This window comes from Nuphar pumila, chromosome 7 (assembly GCF_984573655.1).
Source record: "Nuphar pumila chromosome 7, dmNupPumi1.hap1.1, whole genome shotgun sequence".
In the NCBI taxonomy this organism is placed as follows: Eukaryota; Viridiplantae; Streptophyta; class Magnoliopsida; order Nymphaeales; family Nymphaeaceae; genus Nuphar; species Nuphar pumila.
Window position 1 is genome coordinate 704761 of NC_143255.1, and position 17237 is coordinate 721997.

The 17237-nt window shown below is 36.3% G+C and overlaps 1 long non-coding RNA gene across 1 annotated transcript in view; it reads left to right on the top strand.

Moving 5' to 3' along the window:
- The first annotated feature begins 6200 nt into the window (after positions 1–6200).
- The window catches only part of LOC149830766 (uncharacterized), a 29824-nt gene continuing 18787 nt past the window's right edge, over positions 6201–17237 (top strand). The window contains exons 1-3 of the long non-coding RNA XR_016432962.1: positions 6201–6587; positions 10936–11025; positions 16129–16225. This is a non-coding gene — a long non-coding RNA (uncharacterized LOC149830766). The remainder of the gene's footprint in view (positions 6588–10935; positions 11026–16128; positions 16226–17237) is intronic.

Below are 17237 nucleotides of genomic sequence, written 5' to 3' on the forward strand. Positions count from 1 at the left end.
TCATTGCCCTTGATACAAGATTAATCTGTGTTAGTACCCACAAATGATTGGATAGAAAATTAATTTTATATTATGTATATAGTATGAGCATTACATGCACCATTTAAGTAAGAAAATCTAAATAAAGGAAACTAAAGTCACCCATGCATAAAGAAGATGTTTCTCTCATAATGGTACATACATACATTAATTAAATATTTATGCATAAATGTCATATATGCGCATGAGTTGAATTGTTGCATATTACTTATGATTGATAGCATGTTCTTAATAAGGTAATTTTTTATTCATTGCATATATGTGAAATGGATGTATATGCCTATGTATATCAGATTCTATACATGCATACTTTGTTATTATATTTTTTACTGAGACTCGATGAGTCTGACCCCAATTAATAAACATGTAAATACAAATTGAAAAGCCAAAGTGATGACAAGATGCAAGAGGCGGTAAGAGACAAATATTTTTAATTCCCAAAATTTTGTTTTGGAAAACATTAGTGATTTATTTAGATGATCAACTCTAATAAACTTACTTATTTGAGGACTAAATTTATTTAAATGGTGATTTTTATGATTCTTTGATTCAGTCTTGTGTTAAGTGAATGACTTATGCCTAAGATTTTAATCAAAAGTAAATTAATGTTTTTGTTATTTATTAAATAATTTATTTTATGTAATGTAGTTAAATCAGTTTTTGTCTTTGATGGTTTCGAACTGGACCTGGTACTAAGAGATTAAGGCACACTTGTGCGTGTGCTCAAGCAGGCCGTCTAGTACTTGGTACGGTTGGAGTGTAGCTATTGATAAGCCCATTGCATCATTATGTATTGAAATCAATGTTTAAAAAAAAATCGTGCATTCTTGGATTAAAATTTTGGGGCGTTACAAGCCCACTCTATAAAACTAACCATCTCTTTAGACTGTGCAGTTGAAGATAATAATGTACTGAGATTGGAGTACATGAACATATTCCATCAAACACCACATGTTTGGACATGTACACCCATCTAATAGGAGAAAAAAGGTAGTGATACCCTTTATGTTGTTCACTGTAGCCCAAAGAAACATATGACAAGGTTTTAGGGTCAAATTTATGGTTAGCATAGTCTCTAACATATGAAAAGTAATGACAACAAAACACTCTCAAACATGTAAGATCTACTCTTCTCTTAAACAAGATCTCATACAGATATTTTGTCGACAGGTTAGGTGTTGGTAGCCTATCGATATGACAGGTAATAATCAAGAAAGCTTCAACTCAAAATCGAGTAACTCTTATGAGTAAATCTAGGCATGAAACATCATAGTCAGTCCTAACTCAATGATGAATCTACGATGATGTTCAACCATACCATTTTGTTTTGGAGTTTTGAGATAACTCTTATGATAAAAAATACCATTATTTTTTAGATATTCTTTTATCTCAAGACTAGAAAATTCTTCCTGTTCATCGGTTTGAATTTTTTTTATTTCTTTTCTAAATTATCTGCAAATAATTTGATAAAGCTTAACAAACTTAGAAAACAATTCAGATTTGCGCCTTAAGGGAAACACTCATGTATATCATGAAAACTCATCAACATAAAATCAATTTTTTTTGTAGGAGACAACAGGCATAGGCCCCCAAACGTCACAATGGAATTTCCCAAACAACTCTTTGCAATGCTCCTCAATAGGCCAGAATGAAAAATGACACATTTTTTCCATTTGATAACTTGCACATATAATAGTTTTAACATGCTTCAATTTTATTGAAATCAACTCATTTATAAAAAAACCAACTACTCATGCATGAACATGCTCAAGTTGTTGATGTCACACCTCCCAACTAGTATCTCTAAACCCTGTTGAGAAGAAGACCTCATTGACATGACTCTCTTTATTCAACAAAAAGTTAAAGCTATAGAGATTGCCTACTCTTCTTTCCTTGACATGAGTTGGACCCATTGCACGAGTCTGAATTTAAACATAGAACTGGATCATTATCTCTAACAATCTAGAGAAGATTTTGGAAAAAAGGGCACAACTAAAAGAGGTGCACAGTCGACTTAGAAGTTGACCTACATAGTATACACATGCTCATAGAAGTTCTTCATTGCTTGCATATCGAACATCTATATCCCTAATTGGTCCAGGCAATTGCATGCCCTCTGCATGCATGTTAAGAACATCAATATTGTCTACTGTTTGGGACAGTTGGATGTTTGGCAAATGATTAAGCTCAATAGATGGTGTCTTCAACAGTTTTTTGTTTAGATACGAAAATAGCTGCTCATTGTTTAACTTTGCGAGCCTACAAGTAAACAACACCACTAAATAATATTGATTATACATCATCATTGTCCAAAATATTTATCCATATTTGTTAGCTATTTGCGTTTGGAGAATAATTATACCAGAGGCTCAATAACTTTTCTACATATCCGATTTTATGAGACATCAAAGTCACAAATTTCTTAAAGCTACTGTTTTTGGAGATCGCTATATATCTCCAATTAGTGTGATTAGTGTTACGATAGTGTATTTTAACCCTTTCAGATGCCCTCATTAACTGCCTGCACCAACCACACAATATATTATTTATGTAATAAAAATAACATATAACAAAAAGGTCATCCATATATCCTTCATATATTTAATTAACAAAACTACCTGCAACAACTACTTTGAAAACCAACTACCTGTAAAAATCCTGACTCCTATTAAATGTTTGTGCACTGTTGACCCTAACCCTATCACATTAATCAAATTCTTATACACAGTCAACCCTAACTCCATTACCCCAAGATAAAACTATTAGATATCAAATAAATGACAAAAAATAAACATAAATCATCTAAAACATTAACAAATATATATCTATGAAAAAAAATCCTAAAAATAATAAACCTTAAACAAAAAATCTTGTGCCAAATATTAAATAAAACATAGGCAAATATACATAAATCTTTCACAACAACAAATAAACACAAATACTACAAGGCTGCATTATATATATAGAGAAAAAACTTAAGAATGCAAGAAACCAATATATATATAGAACTTACTTTTTAACCTAATCAAAAGCCAGAAAAGTTAGCCAAAAGGATGCTGCAACCTTACCAAAATGTTGCAAGATGATTTCACAAGAATCGTTGCAAAGGGAAGAGGGATATAGGAAAAGGGGTTAGGGTTCTAACAAAAAAAAATACTGCAATGTTTTTATATGTGAATCAACATCAAGCATGCAAATGTACAAACATTTGCAATAGGTATTTGTGAATGTTAGCAGCAGACCTCCTCGAGGAATATCTAGTAAAATGAGGTTCATAGGTTATATTCGCGAAGGTCGTACTCTATTTGCGGAGGTCTCTTCATAGTGTGAAAATTAAGGACATTCACAACAAATATTTATGAATGTCACACACATTTGCAGAGCTCCTTGATGAGTATTTACTTAAGTGAGGTTCGTAAATTATATTCGCAAAGGTCGTACTGTATTTGAGAATGTTCGTAGAATCTTTTTTTTATTAAAGAGTTGCAAACTTTCTACATCATACCTATATATCGTGCAAACCTCAGTAGGTTCACATGTGTGAAGGGTAAAAATGTCTTAAAAAAGTCAAGCATTGGCAAATTTGGATATGCGGAAAATTTTGTCAAATTAATAGGTATTTCAAGAAGCACACCATTTTCCAAAGATCATTTTCCATTTTTACTAAGCCAAATATGTAGATCATATTTGGAGGGTTAGATGTGCAAAAAAAAATAGTGTTTTTCACTAGAAGGTTTGGACTCTATGAGAGTAGCAAACGTTGCCCCTTTTGCAGTTGCATCACACAAATTCTTGTTTATTATATGTAGAGCTAGGAAAAAAGCCAAGCCGCTCATGGCTAGGGCTCACGAGGAATTTGTCACAGGTTCTGCGAGCCAAACATGAACAAAAGGTGTTCAGCTCAACACAACTTGTATATATAAGCTTACTAAATAGTAATAAATATATTTTAGAATATTTTACATCACATAATATAGTGTAGAACAAATAATTTAAATATTTGATTTGCAAGCAAATAAGGTTTGGAGATAAAATCTTATTGCTCTCAGCTTTGAAACAATGTGTGTGTGTGTGTTTTTTTTATAAGCAAGCCAGTTCTGGCATGGCTCATTTAGCTGAGACTCATTATGAACTCAAAACTCTGCTAGTCTCTCCATAAGAATGAGTGAAGCTCGGCTCGTTGCCAGCCCTAATTACATGCAGGATGAGTAGATACAAATTCTCTCTGTGGGCATTTCCGTGTGGTGCATGGACAACATTACCTAAGTGCTGCGCTAGTCCTAGCGGTTTCTGACTCGGCCAAGCCCATTGCAGAAGCGTTTTTTTAGTTGATGGTAATTTCAGAACCTTTGCTTTGCAGACCGCTGCTAAATAGTAGTTGATGGTAATTTCTCAAATATAAACAAGACCTCACATAATTATATGCAGCAACTGCGTCGCTGCATGGAGAGTCCTGCTTGACAGCCACCCATCTCAGCATTTCTCGAGATGGGTGTGGTGTCCATCTACAGAAACGTTGAGATAAATGGTCATCAGTAGTAGAGCTGCATGCTAAGCATGCAGCACCACTGTATAAAAAATGACCTCGCTATAGCATGCTGGAGCTGTCAGTGCACGTCTCCTCGTGGTGGGACGTTGCAGGTTCAAAACCCAGTGGTACAATTTGAATAACTGGTGGCTGGTGGGGGTCTGCCTAACCCCAGCTTGCCTTTCCAAAAAATTCTATTGGGGCTCTCTTTGTCCCTCAAGGAGCCTATTGCTTTGCCTACTTGATAGGAGCTCAAACTTAGGGTAAGAGGAGACTTCCCTATCCACAAGCCTGAGACTGTGCAGGCGATTGATTGGGGTCAACAAAAGGCGTAAGTTACAAAGTTGTGTTTGCACTTAGATCCATCCGGTGATCGACTTGCAGCATCAACTCTACCGTTCATGTGCTGATATCTATCAAATTAAAGTGTATAGTTTGTGGCCATGACTTGCAGCCTAGGCTCGTGTCAATTCAGGAAACTGAAAATGAGTAAGATGCAACCATGGATCCAATTCATGCATGCTCAACCAATTAGAGTTCAAAAAATGGCAAGAAACTTTTTATTCTAATTCATGTACGTAAACGCCAAATTTGTGAGGGTTATTAGCTCCTTATCAAAGTTTTTGCTTGGGTTATAAAGAAACTTCTGTTACATGTCTATTAAAATGACCAATTGATCCATATAATTTTTTTTACATAAACCTTTTAAAAACAATAAAACTTTGGAATCAAGTGAAAAGTAAGTAAATTGGGCTCACATATAGGGCATCTTTGCATTGCTGTGTGATTCTTGGATTTTCTCAACAAGTCACAATCACAACACTTACTCAAGCTCAGTGAAACATGAAAAAAAAAAAATACAAGTTGTGATTGTGATTGCCAACTGTAATTTTTTTTTTTGCCTTGAATCATGCGAACGTTGGTATTTTTACTTTCTCAACTGTGATGATAGTTCATCTCCACCTGTAACCAAAGCAAACATGCCTTAGTTTCAAATCTTGCTGTTCCATTTTCTCTATATTCACTTGCACATGATAAATCATTATGTAACCATTGTGAAAGAACAATTCTCGTTTAGGCCAAGCGAATGTGAACGTCTTGTCATCTTCCCAAATCCGTTGCCACTTATCTCTCTTTCTCTTTTTTGGGTTTGATGGTGAGTTCTCTTTTCTTCCTTATGCCTTACTGGGTAGGTTTGCAAAATGGGTCTGAACCCTAACTTGAGTTTGATATGGTTCCTATCCATATCATTGACTCTGGATGGTGTGCATAGGTCAGATCTATTCAATTATGGGTCAGGATTAGGTACACAAACATATTGAGGCCTGGCCATAAATGGGGCTTGAACAAACCTGTTTGCATCTTCCACATAAAGCATAATAGGTTTCACATGCCTTAGTGGATCCAAATTCCAAAACTATAGAAGCTTACCGCAAGATCCGAGTCGGATCCAAATTCCATTCCACTTTTCAAAAAACGGTTACGGTTTCCGATCAATCTTGACCCGAGCATACCGACCCAGAGGTCTCAGACCATATCGGCCGGGCCGATACGGTTTGGGTATGGATCGGAGATACGATCCGTATCGTCCCGTATAAATAGCGCGGCAGCGGCCACTTCCCGCGAAATCTTGCGGGATCGGAATGGCGAAGTCGGGAGATGGAGAGAGGGATTGGGATTACCATCTGAGATCCATCTTTCTCAGCTCCAGGGATTCCTCCGACCCTTCTCTCGATGCTTCTTTCCTTAAATCTGTAAATCCTTCCTTCCCTCAACGGGTTTTCTTTTTCTTTCTAATCAATAAACCTTCTCCACGAATTTAATCTTCTTCTTTTTTCTGGGGGGAGGAGGGGGGTGGTTTCCGGTTAAATTGAAGGTTAAAATCTTGCACAAGATGTGCAATAATGCGAATTCTGAGGAGTTGATAGCTACAGTTTTTCCCCAAATCAATAAGCCGTTCCAGCGTTCGTTGGCGTCTCCGGCGCAGACCCAATCTTCTTCAACTGGACTTCTTTTATTGGTATCATTCATTATTCTCTTGCTCGATTCGGGTTTATTATTCCGAAATATACGCTCTTAGATCGTGGTTCTTGAAGCTTAAGGGAATGCGTTTTTCTGTTGAAGTGGTTTCATTGTCAGGCTTGTCCATCTGTATGGAGTTTGACTCTCTCAGCTCTCTTTCTCCATTCATTCCAATGTAAATCTAAAATTTGATAATTCTCTTTCTCTATTCATTCCAATTCAAAGCTGAAATTTGAGTCATACATAGTCTTTCATGTGTATCACCATTTCGTACTGATTTCATCTTAAAGCCTCCGTATAACATGAAAACTCTTTGTTTCTCGTTCATTGTTTCTACTACTATTTTTTCTTCTAATGCATCTATTGTTTATTCTCTCATTTTGTACTCCAAAACTCAAGTGCATGCTTCTTATCTATATACACTATCTCTTCTTTGCTATTTCTTTGTTGCCCAACATTTTCCACTAGGCAATAGTACATCTCTTGCTGTAGAAATATAAAGATACCTTCTAATTAGGGAGACACCTATTTATCTAGCACATCACTTCTTTGTCTCCATTAGTTGTATTGGTGATTTCTTCTTTAAACACATCGGTTTGTGGCATAATGGGGCTAAGGGTACCAAAACCTATTGCACAATAACACGACAAGATCTTCTGCTTAACCTTAGTTGTCAAAGGCGGTGAGCCCTTAAAAAGACTAGGCGAAGCCTTGGTGGTACCCCCAAATAAAAAATTTAAAAAATACAAAATATGTAAACAAACTACTAAAATTAATAACAAACATGTATACAACATAAAATCAATCAACAATAAGCAATTGACAAATAATAGCATATCGTCGAACACTATAAAACAATTATATCACATAACCTGCTCAAACAAATTAAGAATAAATTAACAATTGAATAAACAAACTATACAACTAACAATGTGAATGAACAATATACAAAAAATAAAATCATGTATACAAAAAAATTAACAATAGCAATAGACATAATACAAGCAATAGACAAATAAGAAGAAAAAATGAATAATTAAATAAATAAACCATGATGCAACTGATAACCTGATCAAAAAAATTAAGAATAAATGAGCAATTGAATAACCAATCCATACAACTAACAATGTGGATAAACAATATGCAAAAAATAAAATCATGTATATAAAAAAATCAACAACAGATAAGAAGAAGAAACCACACAATTAATAACTTGCTCAATGCAAATAAAAGGCAAGTAGGCAACTACATAATTTAAACACAATCAAAGCCTTAACAATATTAAATTCACATCCAAGTAATACTAAAATGCCATAAGTCAATAATTAAAGTATTGAGAGTTCATGATAACTAAAAACATCACATTTAACCAATGTCTTATATGCTAATCTTCATTTCTAAACTATAAAGATCCTAAAACTAAACTATCTTCTAGAGCTTATTTGCCAAACAATAGGACATTATTTCTTCAGTATTGCATCCAATTGTCGCGCGATGATCTCTTTATCTTGGGCTATTTTTTGGCAAGTGGGTCATCATCATCATAATCTTTAGAATCTGGAACAATAGTTGTAAGTCTTTCTTTGCATTTTTGCAAAATTCTTCTTCTTTAAATTTTTTCCAGTTCCGTAATAACATCAACACGAAAAGTGACCGGAATAAATGAAGAACGACATGGATGTACATTTTGACGATGACTCACAATATGTTCCTTAAATCTATACAGTTCACCACTTCCAATAATAAAACCACAAAACACACAACTCATTCTTAACCCTCTATTATCAACGCTTGTGCAATATTGCCATTCAGGATCATCTCGTGAAGTAGACATCAATCTAAAATAAAACACAAAAAAAATTAAAGCATAACCAATTATATAACTAAAAAAAATAGTCAAATAGATAACTCATACGCTTATAGATTATATATGAATTATGTACACACACACACATATATATATATATATATTAACACAAAATATTGTAAATTTATAATATATGTTTATAATATATTAATATATATATAATTATATATATATATATAATATTAACACAAAATATTATAAATTTATAATATATATTTATGATATGTTAATATATATAATTATAGATATTTACACAAAAAACATATATATGTGTGTGCAACTGCACATCAGAATCAAAGGCCCAAGCCATCAATAGCTAACGGTAAATGCAAATAAGAATGCAAAAATTATTGTATAAATATATCTTTATATACAATGCATATTCATTTTCACAAAAAAATAGCCAACAGTAAATTCATAAGCAGCAAAAAAATAGGTAACTGATAGTTCTAAGCGTGTAAGTGCAACTAAAAATAAAAAAAAATCAAATAAGACATAAAGATAAGCACATCATCCATGTTTCATGCACACATTCCAAGCAGTACGGTATTCAATGGCTTGACATATTAAAAGACATGGCACGAGCATGAAACTATCTCAGTCATGGTCCTGTCCAGAAAATCTAGAAAATTAAAACAATTGATTTTTTCAATAAAAATAGATTTATTTGAAAGTTAACACATATAGCCATCACTCAAAATTTTGGGGGCCTGAAACTTCTCCTGAATTGAGGTCGCTGACAAGTTCTTTGAGGAACTCATTTTTGCCATGTTTTGCTATAGCAGAAAAACAGGTTTTAGTATGTGATTTATTGCTATCAAATGAATAGTTTTTTAATGAACATTTATGCATACACATTCATGCATAATGTTCTTCACATGGAAAGAGAAAAACATTGGCTTATAAAATCCGTCATGTTCCATCACAATCATCTGTATGAGGAAGGCTGTTCTTCTTGGACTGCTTAATTGTCCATGCCTATGCCTCGTTTACAACATGACCAACGGGTTGGTTGAAATTTAGTTCATCCATTCATGTGCATATTAACCATTTCTTACATTTCTATCACCCAAATTCTTTAAGGTGTTTAGGTTCATTTAGGTGTATCCTTTGCCATTATCATATCCTTGATACATTTCTTGATTAATTGATTTCCTAGAAGCACTCGATACATTTTCTTCTTGCTTTTTATTGATTTAGTTGATTCCATCTCGGACATTGAGGTTTTGATGGACTTTTTTCGTGCCATGTCTTTTAAATAAACAAGTTTTGTGCCATGTCTTTTTTGTTCCATGTTCTATGTAGATATTGCAGCTTGCTCGTGGTCTTGTCGATTTTTTGCTTGTGCAGGAAACACTGAGTGAATGCAGCAAACAGACCAAAAGTATATGGCAGTCATTCAAAAACAGAAACAGCTCCATTAAACCGACAACAGTAAGCAGTAAAGCATCTGAAAATGTACATTGGAGTGAAATCAAAAGCATAAAAAACAGAACCTAGTTATAGAATAAGAAACTTGAAACAACCTTACTTTTTGTTAGACACAGAGAGCCAAAGCTAGGCATTTCAAAAAAATAACAAAACAAACAGTTTGAGTAAGGAGAAAAGAAATAAGAGAAAGAAGAAACAAAAACTGCTGCACAAGGCAATCCTACGATTTGCACATCCATGTACATAGAACAGTCAAGAAAGAATGCAGAATAAGTCTGCATGCATCAAGATCTTTCAATCTAAGAAACAAATGAAACACACAAGTAGGAGTGAGCAACCAAACAACGAAACCCTGAGAAAAGAGAGAGACAGGAGAGTGTGACCGAGTGAGAGAGACTTGTTATCTTCTTCTTCTTCTGCTGCTGCCCGAGAGAGAGAGAGAGAGAGAGAGAGAGAGAGAGAGAGAGAGAGAGAGAGAGAGAGAAGGTTTTCCCCTTTCCCCTTTTTATAAGTCAATGTAAAAAAAAATTAGACCGACCTAGGATTAAGCCTAGGCACTAAAATAGGGCCCCACCGCCCAAACCTGGTCGCCCAGGCAGTGGGGCTGCACCTACCTCACCTAGGCGGTGCCTAGGCTCTGCCTTTGACAACTAAGTGCTTAACCAAAATATTTGTCTGGATTTAATACGAAGAGGGGTGCTATTTAAGTGAAAAAGGTTCAATCAAACAATGCATCATGATAGCATTGTTAAGAAGATCCACTTTTGTTATGGTAATAGACCTTGCAACTTCCAAAAGAAATCCTATAATATAGAACAACAACAACAACAACAACAACAACTACGCCTTCATCCCAAAACAATTGGGGTCGGCGATATGAACCAACAAAGAAAACATTTATAGAAAACTAAATTGTTACCGTAGGATCTTGTTCATGCAGAACTCCAATACCTTTTAGTTATATATTTAAGGTTTTGTGCATGTTCCATGTTCTTCTTATAGCCTGTATGAATAAAATTAACCTTTCTGATTGATTGTTATGTAAAAGGCTTCTTCAAATTTTCCTTGACTTTGGAGATGTAGTTCTGCATGATGCTGATGCTAGCCTTCGATCATTCTTCCGTTTGTGCTTGAGCAGGTGAGATGTTTTGGATTTTTGTCCTGAAATTTACATTATAGTTTTGTTATCTATTTGTACACCCTTGATGCTTGCTTTTAATCTTTCAAAGTATAACGTTACCAGTGTTTTTCCTAAGGTGATGTTTTATGTTGTTTTCTGAATACAATTAAAATCACCATAGGCCATATCACTTATGAACATATGAATGTTTTAATTGCATAATCTACAATTTTCTGACTTGTCATGGGCCTTGCTTATGTGACTTGGTTCAACTTTGGTTTGATTCAAGAGTTGTGGGGGCTCAATGTACTTGGAAGACCTTGGACAACTTTGCATTTCGACTATGATGGCTTATTTGACCCTTTGAAATCCATTGAGCTGCACACATATTTATTGGGTTGCACTAATCTTTCTCAAGCTTTATTATGGATGTAACCTATGGAATTGACGAAGAAGATGATGTTGAGCTCGAGAAATGAGTTTATTGTAGTTTCATTAGGATATGTTTAGAATGAAGTTCTATGCCTAACATGTCGCTCAAAGGGTTGAAGGGAGATATCAAGCTGTTCGCAAGGGCCAACTTGATCCTCTTCCCCAGGGATCCAAGATGAGGTAACCCTAGGAGAGCCGCCCACTCCAACTATCATCCATGTACAATCTGACCAACTGAGAGCATTCTAAGGGGCAACTGCACTCGGTGACTAGCTGATGCCTTGTTTATTATCAAAACTGAATAGAAGGAAACATATAAACCAAAGTTACCAGTCGAGGAAGCGGGAGCAGGAAGCGATACGGGAAGCGGGAGCGGGAAGCGAGGCACTTTCAAAATTTTAGGAAGCGGAAAGCGTGGGACTACTTATACCATGTAATAAACCCAAATATTAAAACAGAAAAATTTTTGAACTTCAAAGTACCACTGTGTGAGGACTCAGATCCCTACCAGTCATACAACTATACCATTAGATTTCGTGCAGCTTCCATATGAAATAAGAAAGATGACCAAATAAACTCAGTTAAAACACAAAATGTGAAATACTTCTCAACCAATATACTGTTTTTTTCTTTCATGGGACTCACATAAGAATATAAATCACCATCGTATTGATAACACAAAAGATAAAGACCACCATGTTATTGCAATAGGAAAATGAAACAAATAGTCTCTAACAATTCCCTATTCCCTAAATGTACCTTCTAGAGAGAAAAAAAGGATCAAACCTGCAACACAAACCTCTACTCACGAGTTGAACCTCACACAAGTCAGACACCAACCCTATATCACTTGAAAACTCTTCATCAACGCGAAATATGGGCCCACCATTTGGGGGAAACAATTTGGATGGGTCAAAATAGGTCTAAAGTCTAAACTCATTGACTGACCTTATTTCCCCACCTTAACGCCCTCTGAGTAGCCACACAAATCTCAGATTTCCAGAAAGTGCACCAAAATAAATTTAAGTTAGACAATGATGTCCCAAAACCTAGGTAGAGAATCAGATCTCCAAGGACCAAAACTTTCAGAAAATAAAGCTGATAAGCTTTCCGTTTTCAGAAGATCAAGGTTACGGTTACAAGGCAACGGTAAGCTATAAGCAACCCAATAAATAATGATAAACATAGATAGAATAAATTGTTTCCAACAACATGCACATGAATAAGCAATTCTGCAGAACCGACAAAGAGTGTAAAACATATTCCCATTTTGTCATGCTATTCATAACCTAAATGTCATATTATATGACTGCAGAAGGATTGCTTGTTCCCTGGAAACGAAAGGGAGAACAAAGATGGAGGGAAGAGATGGAAAGAGAGAGGTCGTGGGAGATACAGAGAGAAGAGATGGAGAGAGATGGAGGGAAGAGATGGAAAGAGAGAGGTCGTGGGAGATACAGAGAGAAGAGATGGAGAGAGGAGAGTACGTACCTGAATGGATTCATCGCCGTGGAGGTTGCCAGATGTCGGTGAAGGTCGCCGGATTCTGGGTTCCGCCGATCGGTTGCCAGAGAGAGGAGAGAAGAAGGGAGGAGACTCAGATTGAGCTGCGTGAAAAAACCCTAAAGCCCTTTCGGGTTTTGTTTTCACGGGTTTTTCAAAATCTCTTTTTTGCCCTTTTTAAAAAACTCGTTCTTTTAATTTTTTTTGGAAAAAAAGTTAAAAGAAAAGACAAATATGTAAATTCGCCCCTTCGTACCCCTTTAATGAGGGTGCGCGTACCCCTTTAAAGGGGTACACACTTCCCATTTGAAATGTGCGCTTCCCCACGCGTTTCGGAAGCGCGACATTTCGCGCTTCCGAAGCGCGTATCGGGGAAGCGCGCTTCCCCTTCTATAGGGGCGCTTCCGGTAACTCTGATATAAACGCCCTAGTACTTCATGACTAGCTCAATATTTGTATTTGTTATCATAAATCAGGAGGATAGCATTATAGTGCCTGTGAAAATAACTGAACAATGCCTTGTGATGTGGTCATGGATAGTGTTATTGAGCCAACAAATCCTTAGGCATTAGATCCTTGTGATGTTCTCATAAAACGTATCCATGTAGGTTGATATGGAGAAAGGCACTATTAAATCAAGTGATTGAAGATTCAATTCATAGGTAATAGTAGCTGATGGCCTGATGATAGTCATGCTTGTTCACATGTTGGTGCTGAATATCTCATTGTAGTTGATGCTGCCTTCTTCAGTAAATCCCATGGAAAAACACAATGTAACTATATGCATTTATCTCCCTATGCATGCATACACGGACATGCATATGCATGAATGTGTGTGCATAGACACGTATGTTAATGCTGGTGGTCTTGCTGTAGTTAGTGCTGATTAGGGTTGCTTTGAGTTGGGTGGCTTCCTTGATTGACCAGGTTTTTTTGAGGCCTGGCCTAGCTCAGACTATATTTGAGTGCTGCCCAACCTTTGAGGGCCTGGTATCGGCTCAGGCCGAGCGGCATGCGGTCCATACCCATTAAAAAACATAAAAAAAAAAGACTAGAGAAGAATGAAGATCCCTTGTTAAAGTTCTTACCTGAGGTTTCTTCCTCCTCATTGCTAAACTTTCAGCATTTTTTCCACCTCCGTTCAAAACAAACTCTCTAGAGATGCGGCAGCGGCAGCTATGCACTGTCCAGCAATAGCTATAGGTACCTTCTAAAGGTCTCTCTCTCTGTTTTGTTTGTAAGGGCCTTGCAATTTTCTGCTGATGAGTAAATGTGTGGTGACTTTTTTCGCTCTCTTTTACCCTTTTTTTTTTCAATGAAGATAATATGGACTCAAACACAGGCTTATTGTTGCTGAAATTTAACACTAGACTTTGTGTTTATTCTGATATCAGCAACTAGGCAATTCTGAATCTTTCATAGGTGGTGGTAGTCTTTTTAGTTTGATTATGTATCAGCTTAGTGTTGCATAACATAGTCTTTCTGTTAAGTGCTGGACCTTCAGCATGGCAACCTTGGTTTGTATCCACAAAATTACCCTAGGAAAAGATGGCAACTTGACACAGTCATAAGTTTCGAGGATAAGTCCTTGACATTTTCCTTTTTCCAAAACCAGGTATTGGAGGGTTAACTTGATTGGCATATATTGAGAACCATCAAACCTATGTTGAAAATTTGCCGATGACCGATGTGAATAACCCCATAACTTGCCAGCATATATAGAAACTCGTGCAATCTTTTCCTAGAGCTTGTAGAAGTTTGAGTTTCTAGCAGAATGTACTGCTACCTTATTGACATTTGTATGCTATGTATTTTAAGTGGCACATTTTCTAGAAATTGTATTGAGATGCTATTTTATGTGTTTTAATAGACCATAATGTAAACTTCCTAGAGTTGCTATTAACAGTAATTGCACCCGTGGCCGTTTCTGCCAATTATGATTAGGCACAGGAATGGTCGGAAAACATGGAAATACCAAATACCTATGTCACATGGGTGCGGGGGTGGGGGCGGGGGTGCGGCAAATATAATTTGTGCAGGGGAGGGGTCGTGCCCTCTCCCTGCACCCTCTTTGTGTAGGGAAGGGGTCGAGCTGATGAGTTGTGGAGCCTGATTAAGAGTTTTTGCCCTTGCAGAAAGGAGGGTCCGGGGGCTCCCCCGGCACGGGTCCCGCTGCGCGTTCAGCGGGCGGGGGTCTAGGGGGGGCCGCCCCTGGCGGGGGGCTCTGGGGGGTAGCGCCCCCCAGAAGATTTTTTTTTTTTAATATAAAATTTGGACACAAATTACCGGGTGCCGCACCCGCACGCGCACCCACATCGCGTCGCGTCGACATGGGTGCGGCACCCAGTTTGCCGAGTCCCTCAAATACAAATTCAGTTCTATATCCTCACTCATCTTTATAGGATATGGTCTTCTTTGATCTCTTTTATCATATCTTATGTCCAGATCAAAACACAGGATTGGAGCTATTAAACTGATCCAAAGCTAACCTAGGCCAACAAGTCTGATATTGGCATGGAAAGTGAATGGAGCATATAGCCTGATTGATACTGTAGTCCTAGAAAGTATACTGCTTGGCTATAATAACCTATTCTCATAAACCCAAGTGATTGGTTAAGATGTTAAAACATTTTAGACAGTTTCAAGTAACCTATTTGTTGGCCATAATTCTGTCATAGTGGTGAAATAGATTCATGTCCCTTTTAGAAGTGGATCCTTTTGAAGCACATGTTATGGGCTCTGTTCGTTGATACTTTTGTAAGTTTAGGACTACTTTCTTTTTTATACTAGTGAATGTATTATCAAAGGGTGGTTGCATTGCTTGAATATAACTAGTTTATTCTTGGCATAATCGCGTTGTGTGCATTCACAAAGCCTGATTTTTTTTATTTGGATTTGTAAATGAGGTGTAGCACGTTATCAAGTGGTTCCAATAGCATGTAAGTGTGATCAATTAATTACAGGAATTTGACTTGTCCTCATGAAAAAAATTTAGGCGAATAAAATCAGTTACTACTTCGAATGTAGTGTGTTAATTCTTTGGTTTTCTGCCATGTTAAGTTCTTGTATGGCTTATGGGATTTTCATTTCTTCATGTTATGAGAAACAAAGTTTTTGGTGACTTGTTCAGTGATTTTAATCTGCTAATAAACAAACAAAATTGATCTGTCTTCTCAAATTTGGCAGACAGTTTGCAGACCCTATTGTTGCTCAAGCAACGGTTGATTTTCTTATCTTGAATTAGGCTAAGCTTTCAAGTTCATTTCCAAGCCTGCTGCCACAGGTATGTCACTGGTTTTCCTTTTCCAGGGGAACACAATAAAACTCAAATGTAAGCTACTGAAAACATGCTTAGATTTGTGGGTACAACTTGATGAAAAATTCATTGCATCTGTCCAACTATGTCATATGTATATGGTTGGAAATACCATTTTTATGAAGTTTTCAATGTAACTAATATACAAGGGTGACACTTGCTTTATTTTAGACTCCATCTTTCAGTCTGATTCTGGAGATGAAAACTTTGTCACATTACATATGCGTTGTTGTCTTTTTTTAATGTTGAATATAGGCAGTCTTATTTCATCTCCCCCTTCCCGGTTTATTTGATAGTTGTAACCATGCTGTATTAAACATGCATTTGATTCCACAAAATGGCCTAAAAATTTTATTGAAACATAGTGGTATTTTGTATCCATAAAATGGTGACCTGTAAATTATTATATGCTGTATCTGAATTAAACATGCATTTGATTCCACAAAATGGCTTAAAAATTTATTGAAACATAGTGGTATTTGTAAGGCAACAAGTTCCTCTGAAGATGTTCACCAAATCTTCAAAAGTGGACACTCAAAATAGTTCCACCAAAGCACCAAAACAACACACAAAACAGCCACAAATGGGATTACACACAAGACCCACCAAAGGTGGCTGAAACAACTTTAAAAAAATATTATTTTATTGACTGAAATATGTAAGAAGCATTACCTAAGTGAGGGTGATTCACCCCTTTATATACACATTCCAAAGGGCCCAACGTCTCTTACTTTTGACTAGTCAACATTATTTGACTAGTTGGAATTGAACCAAAAAGTAAAAAATAAAAAATCTAAACTAACCTAGTTACTATATAACACTCTTCCTCAAACTTATAGTTGGATAACCGAAAGTTTGTCCAAGAGAAAGTGAAATCTAAGAGAAACGAGAGGTTTGATGAAGAAATTTGCCAAGTGATATTCAGAAGTAATATATGGAAGATCAATCGTGCCATGTAGATACTCCTCTCGAACATAGT